Source organism: Lissotriton helveticus, chromosome 4_1 (genome assembly GCF_964261635.1).
Source record: "Lissotriton helveticus chromosome 4_1, aLisHel1.1, whole genome shotgun sequence".
NCBI lineage: Eukaryota > Metazoa > Chordata > Amphibia > Caudata > Salamandridae > Lissotriton > Lissotriton helveticus.
Window position 1 is genome coordinate 1,377,106,437 of NC_136063.1, and position 21,746 is coordinate 1,377,128,182.

The window sequence follows — 21,746 nt, forward strand, 5'->3', positions numbered from 1 at the left end:
AAAAACTTTATAATACTATGAAAGCATTTCTTGAAAATCTATATTAAAACTATAGAATACATTTAAAAAATATTTTATATTTCGCAATTAATAAAAGCTAAGAAATATAATGAAAAAATATAACTTATAAACAGTTTATAGTTAACGAGTAGCCTTAAAAAAACCTATGAAATTCACTGAAAAAACCATAGGTTTTACACACGTTATAGTTAGGAAGTAGCATTTAAAAAACCTATGAAATTCACTGAAAAAACCATAGATTTTACATACGTTATAGTTAGGAAGTAGCATTTAAAAAACCTATGAAATTCATCAAAAAAACCATAGGTTTTACACCAGTTATAGTTACCAGGAAATTTTACTCGCATAAAACCATTGAAATTCCCACGTTATAGTTAGTTGGACTCACTATAACTTGCGCGTGCAATGCACTGCTGATGACGTCACATATTACATCACTCATGACGTGGTCAGTGACATCACTCATGACATCACTGATGACACCATCCTTGCGACAGAGTGACAGACCTCTTTTCACTGTAATGTAACCCTTGAAACACATATTCAAAAATAGAAACTAAAATTTACAAAAAAATTGAGATACCCATACCAGTTACAACAACCAATTCACTAAATCCACCATCTATATACACATCCACTCTTTCACCAACAGTTATATGTAGTCACTCATACATATACTCACTCATCATATATAGTGATACACCTATATATCCTGTTACACAACGACAGTCATCCAAAAGATACTCTCACACATACTCACACATGCAAATAAACTATTAAACATCCATTTATTTGCATATACAGCTATACACACACTACCACTTTACTTCTAAGGAAAATTACACATACTTATTCTCTTAAACAATCACTTATAGAAACACATACTTATTTAAACAGGAACTCTTACAATCCCTCACTCTCACATATACTCACTTATATACATCAATATTCACATATACTAGATTAAAACATATGTAGTTACAGAAAAAGACACTAGTGAGACAGTGATTCACTCACTAACATACATACATACACACTCATCCACCCATACAGTTCTGCACATATGCTGTATTCAAAACACATACAAACAGAGAGTCAGTCATTCATGCATCTATGTGCTAAGTAACACCCCCACCAAACATATAGACACTCATATTGCTATTAAAAAGAACATCTAATAACCCATATACCTACACATGTAGCTACTCACCAACCCATGCAGCCACTTATACACAAAGTGAAACATTAATACATATGTTTAAAAATTTAAACATTACTCACTAATATTTATTTTTCAGAAAGACACACATTCACTGGATGGTGTCATCAGTGATGCCATGAGTGATGTCACTGACCACGTCATGAGTGATGTAATATGTGACGTCATCAGCAGTGCATTGCACGCGCAAGTTATAGTGAGTCCAACTAACTATAACGTGGGAATTTCAATGGTTTTATGCGAGTAAAATTTCCTGGTAACTATAACTGGTGTAAAACCTATGGTTTTTTCGATGAATTTCATAGGTTTTTTAAATGCTACTTCCTAACTGTAACGTATGTAAAACCTATGGTTTTTTCAGTGAATATATATATATATATATATATATATATATATATATATATATATATATATATATATATACATATATTACCTACGGGCGGTCGCCAGTAGGTAGTTATAGTTAGGACCTAGTTACCATAGGAAAATGGCAACATTCTATTCCCAATAACTTTGGCACTGATTGACGAATCTTTGCGTAATTTTTAAAACAAATTCTTTCTTGATATCAGTTCCTATGTTGATAGTTTGGGGGTGATTCATCGAGGAGGGGTGAGAAAAAAGGGGGGTCCCAAAACATGTTTCTCCATGTTAATTTCCTTAGGAATTTTTAGACAAGGATACAGGTCGAACGGGTGAACGGAATTACCCCAAATTTGGCAGGGAGAAGGGTCTTGGTCTAGAAAGCATGCTTTAATTTATTTGGTGTAAATTCATGTAGTAGTTTTGGAGAAATATTGAAACTTGCAGGTATCGATATTTGGGAATTCTGCCATCTGATTGTTACGAGCACGAGCTTGCTGCTGATTAGTGCGAGCGGTTGCAACTAGGACGTATTGGACACCATTTTGCGATTCCGTTGAAGCAAGTAAGAGGAAAAAGGGGCGCAAAAAGTGGGAAAGATAAGGGTAGGAGCACTGTAACCTCTGTGGTGTGTTTAGCGAGCGCTATAGAGGGGGTGCGAAGTGAAGTATTTACCCCTACCGGTGTGAAAGTGGTGGGCTACGGAAATTAAGTGAGGTATTGCGTAGAGTCTGATGCTGCTAAGGTAAGCTGGTGCGGGACTCAGGGATTATAGCGTGAGCCCAAATTGTGTGTCTTATGCTGTGAAGTTATGTGCGGTGGCCGCTGCACTACACTTGTGAAAGTAGTGTCAGCATGTGTTTATGACTACTAGGACAAACTAGGACCCGTACTGGTCTGAAAGTCCTGGGAAACGGAAAATATGTGAGGTACTGTCTAGAGTCTCATGCTGCTAAGCTGAGCTGCTGCCGGACTCGGGATGAAAGCGTGAGTCCATACTGTGTGTCATATGCTGTGAGGTCATGTGCTCTGGCCGCTGTGCCACATCTGTTCAAGTAGTGTCAGCATGTAGTTAAAGCTACTGGGAGGAACTTTTGTGTCGAACATTGTAACTTGTGTATGATGCTTAAGGGGTGTTATACAGGGAGTGCGATGGTACATTCGCGTGTATCAAATTAATTTGGTATTTGTGAAGTACAAACTACTCACTCCTTTGGGTGTGATGGCGCTGGGGGTGTAAGTTGAGCTGCTAAAGGAGGTGGGGCAAAGTTTGCTGAATTACTGACCCCTACCGGTCTGAAAGTGCTGGGTACAGAAATTAAGTGAGGTATTGCCTAGAGTATCATGCTAGTAAATTGAGCTGCTGCTGCACTCGGGATGAAACCGTGAGCCCAAACTGTGTGTCCTATGCTGTGAAGTCATGTGCTTTGGGCGCTGTGCCACACCTGTCCAACTTGTATATGGTGCTTAGGTGGTATTGTATAGGGAATGCGAAGGAAAATCAATGCAGTTTTTTGTAAAGCGCAAACTACTGTCCCTCTGGGTGAGTAGAGCCGGTGATCAAAGGGGGAACTCTGTGTTGCAAAGTGAGATGGTGTGGCAGCTGGACCACAGCTGTGTGAAGAATACATTTTAGCGAGGGTCTGGGAGTTGCCGTTACCTGGCCCTAAAATAGCGGGGCTAAGTTGTGAGTTATAGGGTGGCTCTAAAAAGAGCGCTTGTGTTCATTAGTTGGAGCTACATATACGTGCGGATGCACAGCTTCAAGTTATTCAGGAAAACTCGATTTCCCTGATCTGTGAAGTGTACTCCATCACTTCTGTAGATATCAGCCATATCAAAACTTATGTTGTTGTTGTAGATGGACCCCATTTTGTGGTCTCTGAGGTATGCAGACACAGCTTTGTTGACTTTCTTCCTAGATTTTTCAATCTGAGGACAACATTGTTTTGACCATTTCCACTTCTGTCTTTGGCATATATTGGAATGTACAAAGACAGTTTGAGGCAAAAGTAACATCAATTGTCCACATTTGTCCTTCATAAGCATTTCCAAACCTACCCCAGTCAATGTGCCTAGGTCGTTTCCACACAGTGCACAATCATGAGGTCAGGGTGTTGGAGATGCAAACAGGTTTTAACCAAAGGGAACAATTGGTGCCACTTCAATCCTCTCTGTGGAAACCATTTAATGTCCACATTTTGCAAACCTAGGTCTAAGTCAATACGTCTCTGTTCTGCATACCTCTTGCACCAGAAAACATAGCTATGTTCAACAATCCACAATAGCATTTTGAAGGTATGGCAAGATGTCTGTAGCTCATGCAGTTCCTTTGTAGAATAAGAGATATGTTTAAAGATGGGTAACTAGTTTTTTTTCACATACAAAATGATACCTGATTGGGAGGTGAAAAGAATTGTTTTTTTAAAGTAGGTCGCCCCCTTCACACTGCTCTGCCGCTCGCCTGCCTGCTGCCCTAGCTGCTGCCTGGCCGCTACCTGCTCGCTGCTGACCTCCGCTCACCTCCTCCGCTGCCCTCCGCATCAGGCTCACCTTCTGCCCGCAGCCTGCCGCCTCTGCCCCCGCTCCTCTCCGGACCCGCTGCCCCGGTCACCTCCGTGATTCCCGCCGCCGCTGACCAGTAGCTCCGCCTCCCCTCCACTCCCACTGGTCCTCCCGCCTCCCGCCTCCCCGCTGACCCTCCCTCCCGGCTCCTACTTAAGGGGTCCCTGCCGGGTCTCTCACTGTGACCCCTGTGCCCTCGCAGGCGTTCGCCCCCTTCACGCTGCTCTGCCGCTCGCCTGCCTGCTGCCCTAGCTGCTGCCTGGCCGCTACCTGCTCGCTGCTGACCTCCGCTCACCTCCTCCGCTGCCCTCCGCATCAGGCTCACCTTCTGCCCGCAACCTGCCGCCTCTGCCCCCGCTCCTCTCCGGACCCGCTGCCCCGGTCACCTCTGTGATTCCCGCCGCCGCTGACCAGTAGCTCCGCCTCCCCTCCACTCCCACTGGTCCTCCCGCCTCCCGCCTGCCCGCTGACCCTCCCTCCCGGCTCCTACTTATGACGCCCCCTCAGCGACCGCGCAGCGGACGCGCGCAGCGGGAGCGCCGATTGAGCGCCGAAGGTGTGCCAAAGGTAAGCCCGTCTGCGCCCGTCCACGCCCAGTGCCAGGACCCCTGGCCCACGCCGTCACCAGCCCACCCGCCGGACCTACGACGCCACCGAACTCAACGCCCTCAACGCCGGCCGACTCCCGGGCTGTTACCAAGCCAACCCGAGACGCACCCACGGACCCTTCAGCTGCAACGCCTGCAAGTTCACCTGCATCCGGACCTGCACCACTCCAGCAGCGCTCAAGACCTCGACGAGCAACAGCAGCAACCACCTGAAGTGCATCCTGCTCAACACCCGCTCCGTCCACAGACACGCCGTCGAGCTCTGGAACCTGCTCGACACTACATCGCCAGACGTCGCCTTCCTCACGGAAACCTGGATGAACGACTCTTCCGCGCCCGACATAGCCATCGCCATCCCAGACGGCTACAAGATCATCAGGAGGGACCGCATCAACCACACCGGAGGAGGCATCGCCATCGTCCACAGGAACACCATCCGCATCACGACCAACACCGACGACACCCTCGCAACCGCCGAGCACCTGCACTTTCAGGTCCACATCAACCCCAAGACCACCCTCAGAGGCACCCTCATCTACAGACCCCCGGGACAACGCGCACAATTCAGCGAAGACATAGCCGACTTCATCAGCCCGCACGCCCTCTGCTCCACTGACTACATCCTCCTCGGAGACCTCAACTTCCACATGGAGAACAACAACGACCGCAACACCACCACTCTGCTGGACAACCTCGCCAACCTAGGACTCAAGCAACTGGTGACCACCCCCACCCACTACGCCGGACACACACTCGACCCCGTCTTCTCATCCAGCAAGGACATCGCCTTCAGCCACGCCACCGGACTCCACTGGACGGACCACAGCTGCATCCACTTCAACTTCGCAAGGACCACAATCCACCACCACCAGCAACAGGCTGCACGCAGGAGCTGGAACAAGATCACAGCCGACCAGCTCGCGTCCTCCCTGAGCATGAACCCTCCCACCAGCACAACGAACCCTAGCCAGGCGGCCACCAATCTCACGAAGTGGATCAGCGACTGCGCAGACGAGCTCGCCCCCCTGAGGACCCTGCCCAGCAGACCCGGTAGCAAGAAAGCCCCATGGTTCACCGACGAACTCAAGAGCTCCAAGAAGAACAGCCGAGCCCTCGAGAGAACCTGGCGCAGAGACCCAACACCGGACAACATGACTGCCCTCAAGCTCGCCACCCGAAAACACCACCAACTCATCCGCGCCACCAAGAAAACTGCATTCAAGGAACGACTGGACAACAACGCACACAACAGCAAAGAACTCTTCAACATCGTCAAAGAGCTCTCCAACCCCAACGCCTGAAACAACGACATCACCCCTTCGCAAGACCTCTGCAACTCCCTCGCCTCCTACTTCCACAACAAGATCGCGGACATACACAACAGCTTCAGCACTCAACCGACGAACACCACGACCGAACCACCGCCCCCCACCACCACCCTCCGCGCCTGGTCTCCGATCAGCACCGAAGACACCGTCTGCACGATGAACTCCATCCACTCTGGATCTCCGACCGACCCCTGCCCTCATCACGTCTTCAACAAGGCCGACACTGTCATCGCACCCCACCTGCGGGACATCATCAACACATCCTTCGACACCGCTTCCTTCCCAGAGAGCTGGAAGCACGCCAAACTCAGCGCTCTACTCAAGAAGCCATCGGCTGACCCCACCGACCTCAAAAACTACCGCCCCATCTCGCTGCTCCCGTTTCCGGCAAAAGTCATCGAGAAGACCGTCAACAAGCAGCTGGCCGCCTTCCTCGAGACGAACGAATCCCTCGACCCCTCGCAGTCTGGCTTCCGGGCCAACCACAGCACCGAGACCGCCCTGATCGCAGTCACTGATGACATCCGAGCGCTGCTCGACAACGGAGAAACAGCGGCCCTCATCCTCCTCGAACTCTCCGCGGCCTTCGACACTGTCTGCCATCGTACCCTAGTACAACGCCTCAGCAACGTCGGAGTCCAGGAGAAGGCACTGGAGTGGATCATCTTCTTCCTCGCCGGAAGGACACAGAGAGTCCGCCTCCCTCCGTTCAGATCTGAAGCCACCGAAGTCATCTGCGGCGTCCCTCAAGGCTCCTCGCTCAGTCCAACCCTCTTCAACATCTACATGAGCCCCCTCGCAAACATCGCACGCCAGCACAACCTCAACATCATCTCCTACGCCGACGACACCCAGCTGATCCTCTCCCTTACCAACGACCCCGCCACCGCCAGAGCCAACCTTCACTAAGGGATGAAAGAGGTAGCCGAATGGATGAAGAACAGCCGCCTGAAACTGAACTCAGATAAGACGGAAGTCCTCATCTTGGGATCCTTACCCGCCGCTTGGGATGACTCCTGGTGGCCCCCCGCCCTAGGCAGCGCACCCAAACCAACAGACCACGCACGCAACCTGGGCTTCATCCTGGACTCCTCCCTCTCCATGACCAGACAAGTCAACGCCGTCTCCTCGTCGTGCTTCAACATCCTGCGCATGCTACGTAAGATCTTCCGGTGGATCCCCACCGAGACCAGGAAGACGGTCACCCAGGCCCTCGTCACCAGCCGTCTGGAATACGCTAACACCCTCTACGCCGGAACCACCGCCAAACTCCAGAAGAGACTCCAGCGGATCCAGAACGCCTCAGCACGACTCATCCTGGACATCCCCCGCCGCAGCCACATCTCCGGACACCTGAGAGACCTGCACTGGCTCCCGGTCAACAAGAGAATCACCTTCCGGCTCCTCACCCACGCACACAAAGCCCTACACAACCAAGGCCCAGGATACCTCAACAGCCGCCTCAACTTCTACGCTCCCAAACGCCAGCTTCGATCGACCAGCCACGCCCTCGCCGCCGTCCCCCGCATCCGTAGAGCCAACACAGGGGGACGGTCCTTCTCCTACCTCGCCGCCAAGACATGGAACTCCCTCCCCACCCACCTCCGCCTGACCCAGGACCACCTCGCCTTCAGGAAGCAACTCAAGACCTGGCTGTTCGAGCAGTAGCAGATCCCCCTCCCCCAGCGCCTTGAGATCCACTGGGTAAGTAGTGCGCTATATAAATGCGATGATTGATTGATTGATTGATTGATTGATTGATTGATTGACATTTGTTTGTATTGGTTAAGAAAAAGCAGTTTGAACATGCAGTACATATTATAGGATAAAATGTGCTCAACTCAACCACAGTCAACCACACCTGCTACTTGCATTTGGAAGGCACTGTTCAAACTTAAAACAATCGTGAACTGTTAACCTGCATGTGCTGTTAAATGTTAGAGAAAATGTTGCAAAAAAATATCGTTAGGTTTAAAAACAAATATGAACTTTTAACCTGCACATGTTGTAGAATGTTCTAGAAAGTGTGTTTATAGAATACCTTGCACTGCTGATTTCGATGTGTCATTGGATATGGATATGAAAACAACTGTTTATATGGAAAATTAAAAAGAAACTAATAGAGAGTTGTTTTGAAAAGTAAAAGAATCAAGGAAGTATTCTAATTTGTTACTTGAATTTATGTGTGGAGGAACAAAATTAAAGAAACAGCACCAGGAAGAGGAAGAAGCAGGGAGTGGGGGTACTAGGGACATGGGCACAATGGCACACATGTATAGACAAAGAATGGCCAAAATGAAACACTATAATATATATAATATAATATAGTCACTCAACCTGGGAACATCACACCACTGAATGAGCATAGAAGTGAAAACCACGCTGCATTCATACAGGATGTCTAGGAAGGACGGTCATGGGTGTTGTGGGATGTCTGTGACCGTGGTCATCATGGATGAGATGCCCAGCCCGTGGCACATGGGTGGGTTTACTGTGTGTTACATTGCCAAAGAGCTGCTTCTCCTTCCCGTGACCCCCCACACTTTTTGTGCGGTGTGCTGTTGTATCCCGTGCACTCGTACGGCACAGCATTGTAATGTCTATTCCGGCATGTCCTGCGGCATTCGAACTACACCATGAGAGTGTTGTTTTGTAGTTGTGTATCCCACTTTACAACATCATCTGCTGCAGCCCTTGTGGCAGGCCACACCAGAACACAGAGACACACTTCCCCCACTTCCTGCACACACAGACATGTCCAAGACACCCCGTATACCTGCGGTGACCTGCGTACGCTGGACCAGCACATGTGTGTTGTGCTTGCAGGAGGATGCATGTGTAGCTACATGTCCAGGGTCACTGCCAATGCCGAGGTGACATGGTAATGTCTGCTGAAGACAGTACACTGTGATGTTGCAGGGCCTGTGCCTATCATGCTAACACAAAGACCACATGGACACACTTGCTCAGATGTGGGTTTGGGGGGCATTGGTGGTCCTGGTGTTGTTGCGATGAGTATTGTGGCCCTCATGGGTATCCCTGTATCGTGCTCATTATGGCTATGGCACATGTGGGTGTTCTGGTGTGGCTCTTGGCTGTGTTTCCTTTTATGCTGCAGGTAGCCCTCCTGCTTAACACCAGGAGAAAGCAGGTGCAAAATTCCTGGTGGTAACGTGGGTTATCGTCGGAATTAATTTTGCATTGCAGTTGTGAAAGTTGTGATGTCATTTTTTTCATGTGCAGAACAATATACGAACTGGGCAGTGTATCCCGCCAAGATGCAGCACCTGATGCACTATTCCTAATCAATTTCAAATACATTGAGAAATCTTCATTGATTTTGTATGTCCACTGTAAGTGGAGGCACTACCTATGTGCAATACCATACAGGATTTTAGAATTTTGAATACATTTCAAAGGCGCACCTCGTGTGTTTTTGCACGGGACGGCTATTCTGTACTTCATTATCAGCACTTTAATGCAAATAAAGTTGAGATAAATCCAACACAGTATTCAGAAGTTGGTGCAAACTGCAGAGATCAGCAGTAGTCCAGTGATAGTGCTCCTAAATGTAACACCATGGTGAATACCTCAAATAACAGTAATAAGAACAAGAAAGAGTCACATAGCAGTTAAGAAAGCAATAATTTTTTGGGTCAAACTTTATTTTTTTATAAACATATATAAACCATAAACTATTTTAAATTTTTATTTTTTATTAATATATATATATAAATACATATATGAAAAATAAACCAATAAACACAATTTAACAAACATAATAGAAAAGAACAAGGTGGAAGAGTGCTGTGGACGACAGAACCTGGGAAATAAAGCACAAAATAAGGACATGTGTAATGCGCATATCAAAGGACTGAGTGAGAGAAACAGAGAACGAAAATCAAGCCAGAGAGAAAAAGAGAGGGAAGGAAAGAAAGGGAATGAGAACGGGAGAAGGGAGAGAGAGACAGAAGGAAAGGAATGAAGAGAGTGAGAGAGAGAGAGAAGAGAGGGAAGTGAGAGAGAGAGAGAGAGAGAGAGAGAGAGAGAGACTGTCACCTCTGCGCATCCATGAGCAAATAATTATCTGGTGCCAGGGGAGTGTGCAGCAGTGGCCGAGCCCACATGCCCGTCAAAACCCCGCCAATCTCAGATGTGTTGCTGAGTCCTGAATCATGAATGGCAGAGACCACATCAGCTTCTTCGCGGATCTCCCAGATGTCGCTGAGTCCTGAATGGTGGAGACCACTACAGCTTCTCCGCAGCCCAACAGATCTCACACATGTCGCTGAGTCCTGAATAGTCAGTCGCGGAGACCACCTCAGGGTTTGGTGCCGCTAAGCATGTGGAACTCAAGTTCGTGCCACGGGGTAGTAGGCTTCTGATGGCCACATGAGTGTGAGGTGGCACTAATCCTATGCATATGAAGTCTGCACCAGGGGATGGTAGGCCGCTAACGGCCATACAGCTGAGGGTGCGACTAACCTTCTGCGCAACTTTTCATGGACTCCATGGTTGAGACTCGTAGAGCGTTCGCCAGCTAGCCAGCACCGGCAATAAAGGATGTGACGTTGTCAATCTATCATATTTGCGTGGTCACATGACCGGTGCCGCATGTGCCAGATGGGTGCGGTGTGTGTGCAAAACTGCCCTCAGGGAGTGGCCGTGAGATGTTGAGATCTAGACCACTGACCTGCACAGCAACAGCGAGTACGCCTGTGACAGGTAGCTATGTGGGGCCAAAATTGGAATGTAATCGGAGTGGTGTGGATAGGCGTACGATGGAACAGGACAGGGATAGACACAATGACGTGGACGGCTCATAGTGCTGCGTCTGGGAGTAGAGTGGACAGACCACAGCTGTCCCTCTGCGAGCCTGGGTCCGAATTGTTCATAACTCACACTATATAAGTATTGAAAAACCATTTTGTGATTCAGTCTGTCAGCTGGCAATTGTCCGAGGCATTTGTGAAAACATATAGGAGTTATTTCTGTGAGTGATACCCCTTTGATACTCCCTTTCCCCACATTAGCAGGTAATGTACCCTCTCCCCACATTACCAGCATACCCCCAACAACCTTTTTGGGCCCGGCAGTGTCCCTGTGCGGTTGGAGAAAGAAGAATCTTAGTCATGTATAGATTTACATATAAAAAAAATTATTTAAAGAAAAGAACAACAAATAAGACTGAAGGGAATCTGGTGCTGTGGTTCCTGCCACGAAGTTGGGGTCACTGTCGTTCAGGACTCAGAACACAGTTACACTTGTGGGATTGGTTTGTGTTAAAATGGGGTTAGTGGTACCAATGGTGGCCTCCTGAACTGGGACCTGCTCCCTCTCCTGTAACTGAAGTCAGAAATCTGGGCGTATGGCTTGATGATCAACTGTCATTTATTCCCCACATTAAACGTGTCGCGGGAACTTGTTTTGGCGCTTTACAGTGCCTACGGCCCATTTTTAAATTTTTCGACGCGGACACTCGGCAGATTATAGTCCAAGCTATGGTGTTGACCAGATTGGACTATGCTAGCTCCCTGTTTTTGGGTGTTAATCAAGCAGAGTTGGCCCGTCTTCAGCGGATACAAAATACGGCGGCCAGGATGCTGGTCGGCCTCCCTAAATTTGTCTCTGCTCGTAGCACTATCCACGACCTACACTGGCTCCCAGTAGGCAAAAGAATTAAGTTCAAGGCTTTGTGCCTTACTTTCAAAATTCTTAACTTGGCCTCCCCTCCTATTCTCACCCAGACCATTCTTCACTATGTTCCCTCAAGAGCCCTTCGGTCTGCTGGCTCAAATTTGGCCATTGTTCCTCGCTTTAAAAAATCCAGAATGGGCGGCCGTTCCTTTTCGGTGATGGCGGCTACATTGTGGAATTCTTTGCCTGCCTCACTTCGTTGCATCCCTGATCTGCTCCAGTTCAGGAAACAATTAAAAACTCATCTATTCTCCTCTGGTTAGTCTTAGTGTTATCTGGTCCTCTCTGTTGTGTTGTGTGTGCCATCTCCAAAAGCGCCGGGACGCCTCTTGGCTGCGGCATCTGTGCGCTATATAAAATAAAATAACATAACATAACATAACATAACATAACCAGAAGCATTGAGACTGTATGAGCCTGTGATGATGGTTGATGTGGACGGGTCGCACTGGGAGCAATGTGTCTTGCCTACTGCACTGCGTCATGTGGAATCAGGACTGCATCTGAATTGTGAGGCCTGCTGACCATAGTGTAGGCCCGAGGTAGCAATGAGGAAGGGCCCACAGGCATGTTCATACGTTGGTGGCCCCACCGGCCTGCGTAGTGCTGGTTCAGTGGCACCACTTGTCAGCAGACTTCAATCTGTAAATATTCCTCACTAATCAAAGGGAGTGGGGTGCTGTGGTCGCTGCCACAAAGTTGGGGTCGCTGTAATTCGGGACTCAGGACACACTTGTGTTAAAGAGGGTTAGTGGGACTACGTGTCACCGGCCTTGCATATCGGAATATGCCTCACTGATCGAAGGGAGTGTGGTGCTGTGGTCACTGCTATGGACTTGGTGTCAGTGTGATACAGGACTCAGGACACAGCTACACATGTGGGATTGGCTTGTGTTGAATAAAGTTAGTGGAACCACATGTCGCCGTCGTTGCATATGTTAATATGTGTCACTGATTGAAGGGAGTCTGCTGCTGTAGTTGTCTCACGGAGTTGGGATCACTGCTATTCAGGACTCAGGACACAGTTACACATGTGGGATTAGTTTGAGTTGAACAGAGTTAGTGGCACCACGTGTCAACGGTCTTCCACAGTGTAGGTCAGAGGTAGCGGTGAGCAAGGGCCAATAGGCATGTGCATATGTTGGTGGCCCCACCGGCCTGCGTAGTACAGGGTCAGTGGCACCACGTGTCGCTGGCCTTCCATATGCAAATATCCTTCACTGATTGAAGGGAGTCTGGTGTTGTGGGCTGCCACAAAGTTGAGGTCGCTGGCTGCCATTCAGGACTCAGGAACCAGTTACACATGTGGGATGGGATTGGCTTGCGTTGAACAGGGTTAGTTGGCACCACATGTTGCCGGTCTTCCACAGTGTAGTCCGGAGGCAGTGGTCAGCAAAGGCTCACAGGCAGGTGACGTTGTATTGAGCTGCAGAGATTGGGAGCATTTGGTCTTCTTAACCCATTATAGTCTCTTACACAATTTACTTTGCTACTAATCTTGAATTGTGAACTTGTAATCCCAGTGTAGGGCACAGCCAGTGGCGTTGAGTTGAGCTGCACAGTTAGTGGCACCTGGAGCACTCACTGTGTGCGCACCCTGCGATGATATGTGGTCCCGGCAGGCCGCACTGGGTTCAATGTCTTGCCTTGATAAGGGCATGTGGAGATGACTTATGGTGCAGTGAGTTAGTAGCACCTGAAGCACACAGCGTGTGCGCATCCTGCGATGAGGTGTGGTCCCGGCGGGCCGCAGTGGGAGTAAAGTGTCTTCGAACTGGACTGCGTCATCTGCAATCGGCACTGCATCTGAATTGTGAGCTCTGCTGTCCGCAGTGTAGATTGAAGGCAGTAGGTAGCATAGACATCGAGGAATGCTTTTTGTCACTTCTTGACGAAATCCGAGGACATAGAATACAATTCTCTGTACAATGAATAAATCAAGGCTGAATTCAAAGTGTGAACGCTGCTGTCCGCAGTGTAGATCGAAGGCAGTAGTTAGCATAGATATCAAGGAATGCTTTTTGTCACTTCTTCTTGACAAAATCTGAGGACATAGAGTACAGTTCTCTGTTCAATTAATAAATCAAGACTGAATTCAAGTTTCGACCACTGCTGTCCGGAGTGTAGTTCGAAGGCAGTAGTTCGATTAGACATCGAGGAATGCTTTTTGTCATTTCTTCTTGACAAAATCCAAGGACATAGAATACAATTCTCTGTGCAATTAATAAATCAAGGATGAATTCAAATTATGAACCCTGCTGTCTGCAGTGTAGATCGAAGGCAGTAGTCAGTACAGACATAAGTCTGCGTTGCTGTGCCGCTGGGTTCGCAGGGGGGTTGTGTGGAGGAGGCCCGCGGTCATGGCGACAGCCACGTGTCAGAGTGAGTGCCTTCTCTCTGCAGACTCGTTGGTCTTCCCCGAAGTGAACCATGCCCAAGGCCTGGGCTATTTATTCATACTCCTATGCTGGATTGGCATATGTTGGACCAGCCCACTCCGCTTCCGCTTCTAGGGGGGACAACACAGCTACATGACCGAGATCTTCCCCACTGTTTGAGGTAACATGGTTGCATCCACTGTGCACTACAGTACAAGTATCAATAGTATATCTCCACATGGAGAGGTTTGTTGTTTGCATAGTGAGGTCTGTGCAGCACATCAGCGTTACACTTGGCATTGTGTGCATTATTATTGATGGGTGACTTGCCTTCTTCATATGTAGTTGGTTGCCACATCTCCCAACATTCAGCTATTGTGTGGCTGAGGGGCCATGGTATTTTGGGAAGGTCCGTTGTCCTGTTTTGCGCTGCCTCAGTGGTAGTAGGGGGGTGGGTTCTGGTGGTGGTTGCGCTGGGTGTTGTGGTCTTGTTGGGTGTTGGACCTTCATGATCAGTAGCTCTATCACATGTTGGTCTTTAGATATGGCTGTGAGTTGGGTCTAATTCACACAGTAGATAGTCAACTTCCTTACACCAGTTAAAGGTTGATGTTAATTTGTTACTGCTAACTCAGCTTATCGCCTGCTTTTTGGATTGCATTGCAAATTTGGCTGGTTGTTGAAAATATGGGAAAGTGGTGTTTTCGTGATTTTTTTGCACAGGAACACCTACTTTGCATAATAAGACCGTTAGTTGTGGCTCTCGTTTGTGGCGATTTTGTTGGTGGAAGGTATCAATGGCAGAGTGGTGAGATTTGCAGTTTTCACCAGGTTGAGAATGGGATGATAATTAGAAAACACAGAAAAAAAATATGTTTAATGAACATTATATTTAGAAATTAGCATTTAAAAAACCTTTGAAATTCACTGAAAAAACCATAGGTTTCAGGTACGTTATAGTTAGAAATTCGGCTGTTATAGTTAGTTGAGCCAACTATAACTCACGCCCCCGCAATGCACTGCTGATGACATCAAATATTACATCATTCATGACATGGTCAGTGTCATTACTGATGACATCTCAAATGACATTACTGATGACATCATCCATGGGAAAATCTGATGCACCTCCTCACACCTTAATAAAACCTTTGATACACCCACTCTAAAATACAGACTACCATTTCCAAATAACAGAGACACCAATACCAGTTACTACGTACGCACTCACTGATTTCTAGGTCTACACACACATCCACTCATGCACCCATACATTCACTCATAAATGCAGTGACTCATCAATACAACAATATTATAGGCACTCATTCACCTATGCAAACACTCACCCACCGCCACTCATCCAGAGTTACTCACACATCTAGTCACTCGTGCAAAGAATCAAAAACACTTCTATTTACTTACCCATACTGTTATACACAGACAACCTCACTTATTCATACAGATACTAACATATACTTACTCTCTTATACAATCACTGATACAAGTACACTCTCATCCATACAGCCACTCTCAGAATCACTGACTCTCACGTATAATCATTTATATACTCCAACTCTCACATGCACTGTGTTTTACGTATTTAGGGGTATATTATCAAGGGGCTTTATCTCCGCTTTTTTGGCTTTAAAAGCCAAGAAAGCGGAGATAAAATTATCTCCCTATTACCAAGCTGTCGCTAACACCAGTTAGCGACAGCTGATAGGAGATAGTGACCATCTTGGACCCCGCTTTGCATGTCAGTGATATTTATCACTAATGACATGCAAAGTGGGCGTGCCAAGATGTTAGCGACTGAAAACAGTCGCTAACATCGCTATCTCCTATTACCAACTTTTGGAGATATTCGCGCTAAACGCGAATATCTCCAAAAGCTAACACTTGCCCAGGAGCAGTTCTTAGCCATGTTATCCAATGGGAGGTGGATAACATGGCTAAGAGCATTTGCTCGATAATGCATGAATATCGCTGACTTTTCAGCGATATTCATGCATTGCGGCCGTTTTTTATCGCATTTGCGATAAACCTTGCTAATAGCAAGGTTTATCTGCGATAAAAATCGCCGATGTGCGGCGATAATTTTTGTCTCTAAATAAGTTAGAGACAAAAATTATCTCTATTGGTTGGTAATATGCCCCTTAGTTACTTGGACATGTTGGAGTGAGATATCCATTCACTCACCAACACACCCATACAAACACTCAACCACCCATACAGTTGTTTTCACATGCACATTTGAACCCATACACCCAGTAAATAAAGAACTCACATATCTATGCACAGAGTCACACACCACCCACCCACACACACACTGAGGCACCCATCAAATACTCAGGCAACCAATCACTAACCCATATAGACACTCATGTAGCTACTTACCAACCAATGCAGCAGCTTACACAGAAATAGACAGACTGATACAGACATTCACACAGTTTAGTCACTAACCCATGCATTCACTAAAACACATTTATTCACTCACTTGTACAGTCAGTCACGCACCTACTAAATCCTCCATTCAGACACTTATACACCCAGTCATTCTTCAATACACCTTGGCCAATATGTATATAAAACATATCTAAAATTTACATAAACACACAGTCACTGGATGAAGTCATCAGTGATGTCATTAGTGATGTCATTTGAGATGTCAACAGTATGTTATCAGTGATGTCACTGACCATGTCATGAATGATGTAATATGTGACGTCATCAGCAGTGCATTGCGGGGGCACAAGTTATAGTTAGCTCCACTAACTATAACAGCGAAATTTCTATCATTTTGTATGAGTGAAATGTCCAACTAACTATAACGTCCCTAAAACCTATGGTTTTTTCTTTGAATTTCTAAGGTTTTTTAAATGCTAATTCCTAACTATAACATCTGTAAATCCTATGGTTTTTACAAAGAATATTTATATATAGATATATCACTTCTTTCCGCATAACCATAGAATGCTCCAAACACGGACACGGACCAAACCTTTGTGCTGAATTACTTTATTACTCCATATATATGTATATAAACAGAACAATAAAGATACTTTCCCTAACTATTCAGATATTGGTAAAGTGCCTCAGTGTTTACTATAGCTTAAAAATAGTAATAAGCCATATCTCACATAGAAACTCATAACAAAAGTGTGGTCTAAACTGCAGGCATTGAGTGCAGATTCAATGGTTTTTTGCGGATACCCTTTTATTGTGAGTTGGCCCAAATCTAAGACTCCAGAATGCTTGCAGGACAGTTTAGCAAGACCGCTGAAAGAAGCGGACTAAGATAGCTGGGCCAGGTTATTAAGGAGGGCACTCTAATATCCTCAAAACACATCTCTAATTATGAGTGACACTTTATCCAGATTCAAGTACTACCAATTTCTTAGCTGGACATGTGGGTAGTGTCAAAAAGTGGGATCTCAAAATGTGAAGAAGAATTATGACGGTGTTCCTCCAAAGAAAAGAAGTGGAAAAATGGTACTGGATGGTATTGCAAGGCTTTGGTGAACCTTTCACTTTGAAAGAGGAGATTTTGAGAAGGGACCTAAAGATGATGAGCCTAACAAACATCTGACAAGTAACTATGTCTATTCTTTGGGAATCAATTAAAATCTGCATCTCTAAAGAAAAGGCATCTATTCACAATACACAATACTCAGAGCCAACTGGACTCCGAGAAAGCTGTCAAATCTGGGAATCAAGTGGTGAAGATGTGCGTCGAGTGTGGAGTCGAGACAGCTGATGATCCTCACATGTTCTCACAGTGTCCCGCTATCCAACTCTTCTGACAAGGAGTGGGTAAGGCCCCGTATAAGATGTTGGTTAGAGAAATAAAGATAAGTCCTACGCTTTTTTTTTGCATTTTAGAGGGTGAAATGAATATTGTAAAATAACATAAAAACAGAGATCATTCCTTTTTATAATAATTCTGCTGGCAAGTAGGCAGATAATCATGAAATGGGTATCCTCCATCCCTCTGGGATTTACAGAATGGGCGCGGTCATCTCACCTTTTTTGTAGGCTTGATCATAAATGTTGCTCAACTAAAAAGGCAGATATGTGGAAGACACTAGAGAGTTAGTGGTTTGAACATTTTGGTGAAGGGCAAATATCCACAGGGTAGAGGTCCTGCTGGCCAATGATTATGACCTAAGAACCAACACGTGAGGGATGTGTGGGCCACCACGACAATCCCGCAAATGTTGGATAAGCTCTTGCTCAAGTAGAAATATATAGGGGAAGAAAACACGCAGTTCTTTTGCAATCTATCGCCCGGGCTCTTCCTACCTGATCCAATTGAACACAAATAAATGACCTCCCATTTTACATCACTCATGACATGGTCAATGACATCACTCATAACATTACTGATGACCTCTCAAATGACATCACTCATGACATCACTGACTCAAACAGTCACTCACACCTCCACTTACTGACCCGTTCAGTTCAAATAACTTTATTTGATTCAAAAGAAATGAATCATAAAAGTATACTAATAAAATTGTCAATGATAAACATTATACATTCGGATCACAAATGGTATTTCACAGATCCAAAATTGACAAAACGAAAAACAAAACACGCTATATATTGGTGGGCTACATCACCCATAGAGTTACTCACACATCCACTCACTTACTCATAGATATACTAATGTACCTACTCACTCATCTATACAGTCACTGAGACAGGTACATATTCTCCATACAACTGCTCTCACTCTCACTTTTCCACTGGTACAGCCACTTACATACCTATTCAACCACATCTACTCACACATCCACACATCCACTCACATATCCATACCTCACTTACACGTCCATTCATGCACCCATATAGTCACTTTTGTACCCTGTCACTGACCCATACAGACATTTGTGTACCTTCTCAGTCACCCATTCAGCCACTCATGCACTCTCCAATTCACCATTTACAGCCACTGACATACCTGTACCCTCACCCTTACAGCCAATCATTCATCCTCTCATTCACCATTACAGCTACTTATGTACCAACTAACTCACCCATATAGATACTCACACATTCACTCACCCATACACCCACTGGCACATCCACTCGCTCACCCACCCAAAAACTCACACACCCACTTACTCATGTATACAGTATCTCACATACCCAGTCACTCTTATTTGCACCACTTACACACCCACTCACTAGCCCATATAGGACCTCCCACAGTCACTTACCTTACTAAATATTTTCAGCACTCAGTAACTTTTAGAAAATACTCAGAATAACTGGATGATGTCATCAGTGATGCAATTAGTGATGTCATCAGTGATGTCATTCGAGATGTCATCAGTGATGTCATCAGTGATGTCACTGGCCATCTCATGAGTGATTGAATATGTGAGGTCATAAGTAGTGCATTGCGGGAGCGTAAGTTACAGTTATACAAAAACCAAAGCACTCTCCGATAAATGTAATGTCTAGACAGTATGGACTTTCTTTAGATAAACACGATTGTTCTGTTTATTTTAGCATATATATGTTGATACAATTGCAGCATTTTGAAAGTATAGTACATGGTTTGGAACATAAAACACAGCCTTCTTTCATGATGAAATGTCCAGAGGAAGCATAGTCAACACGTGTTTCATCATTTGTGACTTTCTCAAGGCTGTAAAATATATACAGATTAGATAATCATTTGTTACATATACGCGTGTTGATAAATATGAAATCATCAAGACAAGAGAAAAAGAAAGGGAATACAGAAAAGAACGAGAAGAAGAGGAAGAAAATGTAGGAAAAAAGAGAAAAGAAGAGAAATGATGACCCAGATGTTGTTGAACAGACATATAATTAAGTGACTGAGCCACTGATTCAGTTAGATCATAACCATAAACCAGGTTCAGAAGAAGTAGGTTCCAAAAAGGATGAAAATTGATGAAAATGTAATGTTCTGTAAAGAAAGACAAAAATTAAAAGTGATGAGACTGGGAATAAAGTGAACCCATACTGCAAAATTCCAATGGCACCTGTGGATACTGATTTAAAAATGAAAGTCCATGAACTCACCTCATAAATGGTAGTGAGGCTAATACAGTCCTGCTATTTGTCCACAGCAAATAGCAATGAGTATCCACATTGCCACATATATGTAGCATAAATAACGAGAGGCTTCAGGTACTGAGAATGGACAACAACATGGATTTGGAAAAGTACATGTGTATGTAGATGACAAATAGTGGGGAAAGTGTTGGACTCTGGAGGGGTTACATTTAAGTGGTGCCTAGTGGGCTTTTTGCACCCCAGGAGTAAAAATGTGGTGTGTCCATGTTACATTTTTGCCCGTTTCCTGTTGCGGGCACTAGGCCAATCCACATAAGTGAGGCACCATTTTAATTGGGAGACTTTCGGGAATGCGAGGTGAGTGGAATTTTGTGGATCCACGCAGATTCCAGAACTTTCCATCACAGAAATGTGAGGAAAATGTGGGTTTTTTTAACAGAATTTGAGGTTTGCAAGGGATTCTGGGTAACAGAACCTGATAAGAGCCACACAAGCCTCCCCATTCTGGATTTCCCTGGGTGTCTAGTTTAAAAAAATGTATCACATAAGAGACATTCCATACTTAGTGCAAAAACATTCAGAATAGTGCATTACAATATCTTTACAGTGCAAGCGGTTCGTCAAGTGGAGCAATTTGGGGGGTTCGCAAATGTTGCCCCTATACTCATTCCAACTGGACCATACTTCTATCCATTTCCGCGGGCATCCACGGGCCATATACACCATTTTTCCCCAGAGCATGCACCAATCAATATCAGTCTTCCAGTGACCCAATCTAGGAGGTCTGGTTGCCCCCCATTGTCTGGCTATGTTACGCTTGGCGATGGCAAAACCTAGTGTCGCCCATAGCTTCCCTCGGGGCCGCAGATCTGTGGGTTCCCATATGTTTAGGAGGCACCTCTTTGCTTCCACTCGTAGCTCCACCCCCCACACCTCCTGCATACAGCGGGTCACTCGGGACCCAGTAATTCCTAATCAGCGGGCATTCCCACAGTATATGGAAGTATGTCCCTACCTCCCCGCATCCCCTCCTACAAAGTCCATCCTCACTCCGGCCCATGGGTTGTAGTCTAGTTTCTGAGAAGTATGCTCGGTGCAAGATTTTCAGCTGAATCAGCCGGAGCCTTGCTGATATGGCCACCTCCTTCCTCATCTATTTCCAGCCCGTCCGCTTCCCATTTCCCTTTGAGGGGGAGCAGGAGGTCTGGGGAGTTGTTAATGATTTTTTTTATATGTAAGCGATATGGCATGTTCAGGGAGGTGGACGTCTAGGAGTCTGCCCTCCAAGGGGGAGTAGCTAGGTGGCTGTGTATCCGCGGGAATGTTCGCCTGGAGGGAGTGCCTAACCTGTAAGTATCTGAAGTATTCTGTGTGGGCCAGCTCGTAAGTGCGTTGGAGCGAGGCGAAGGACACCACGCCCTTCGGGCCCCATAGGTCCCGAATGTGGGAGATAACTATGAGGTCCCAGTTCCGGAACCCCTTGGTGTGGCCCAGCGTTCCTAACTTCTCT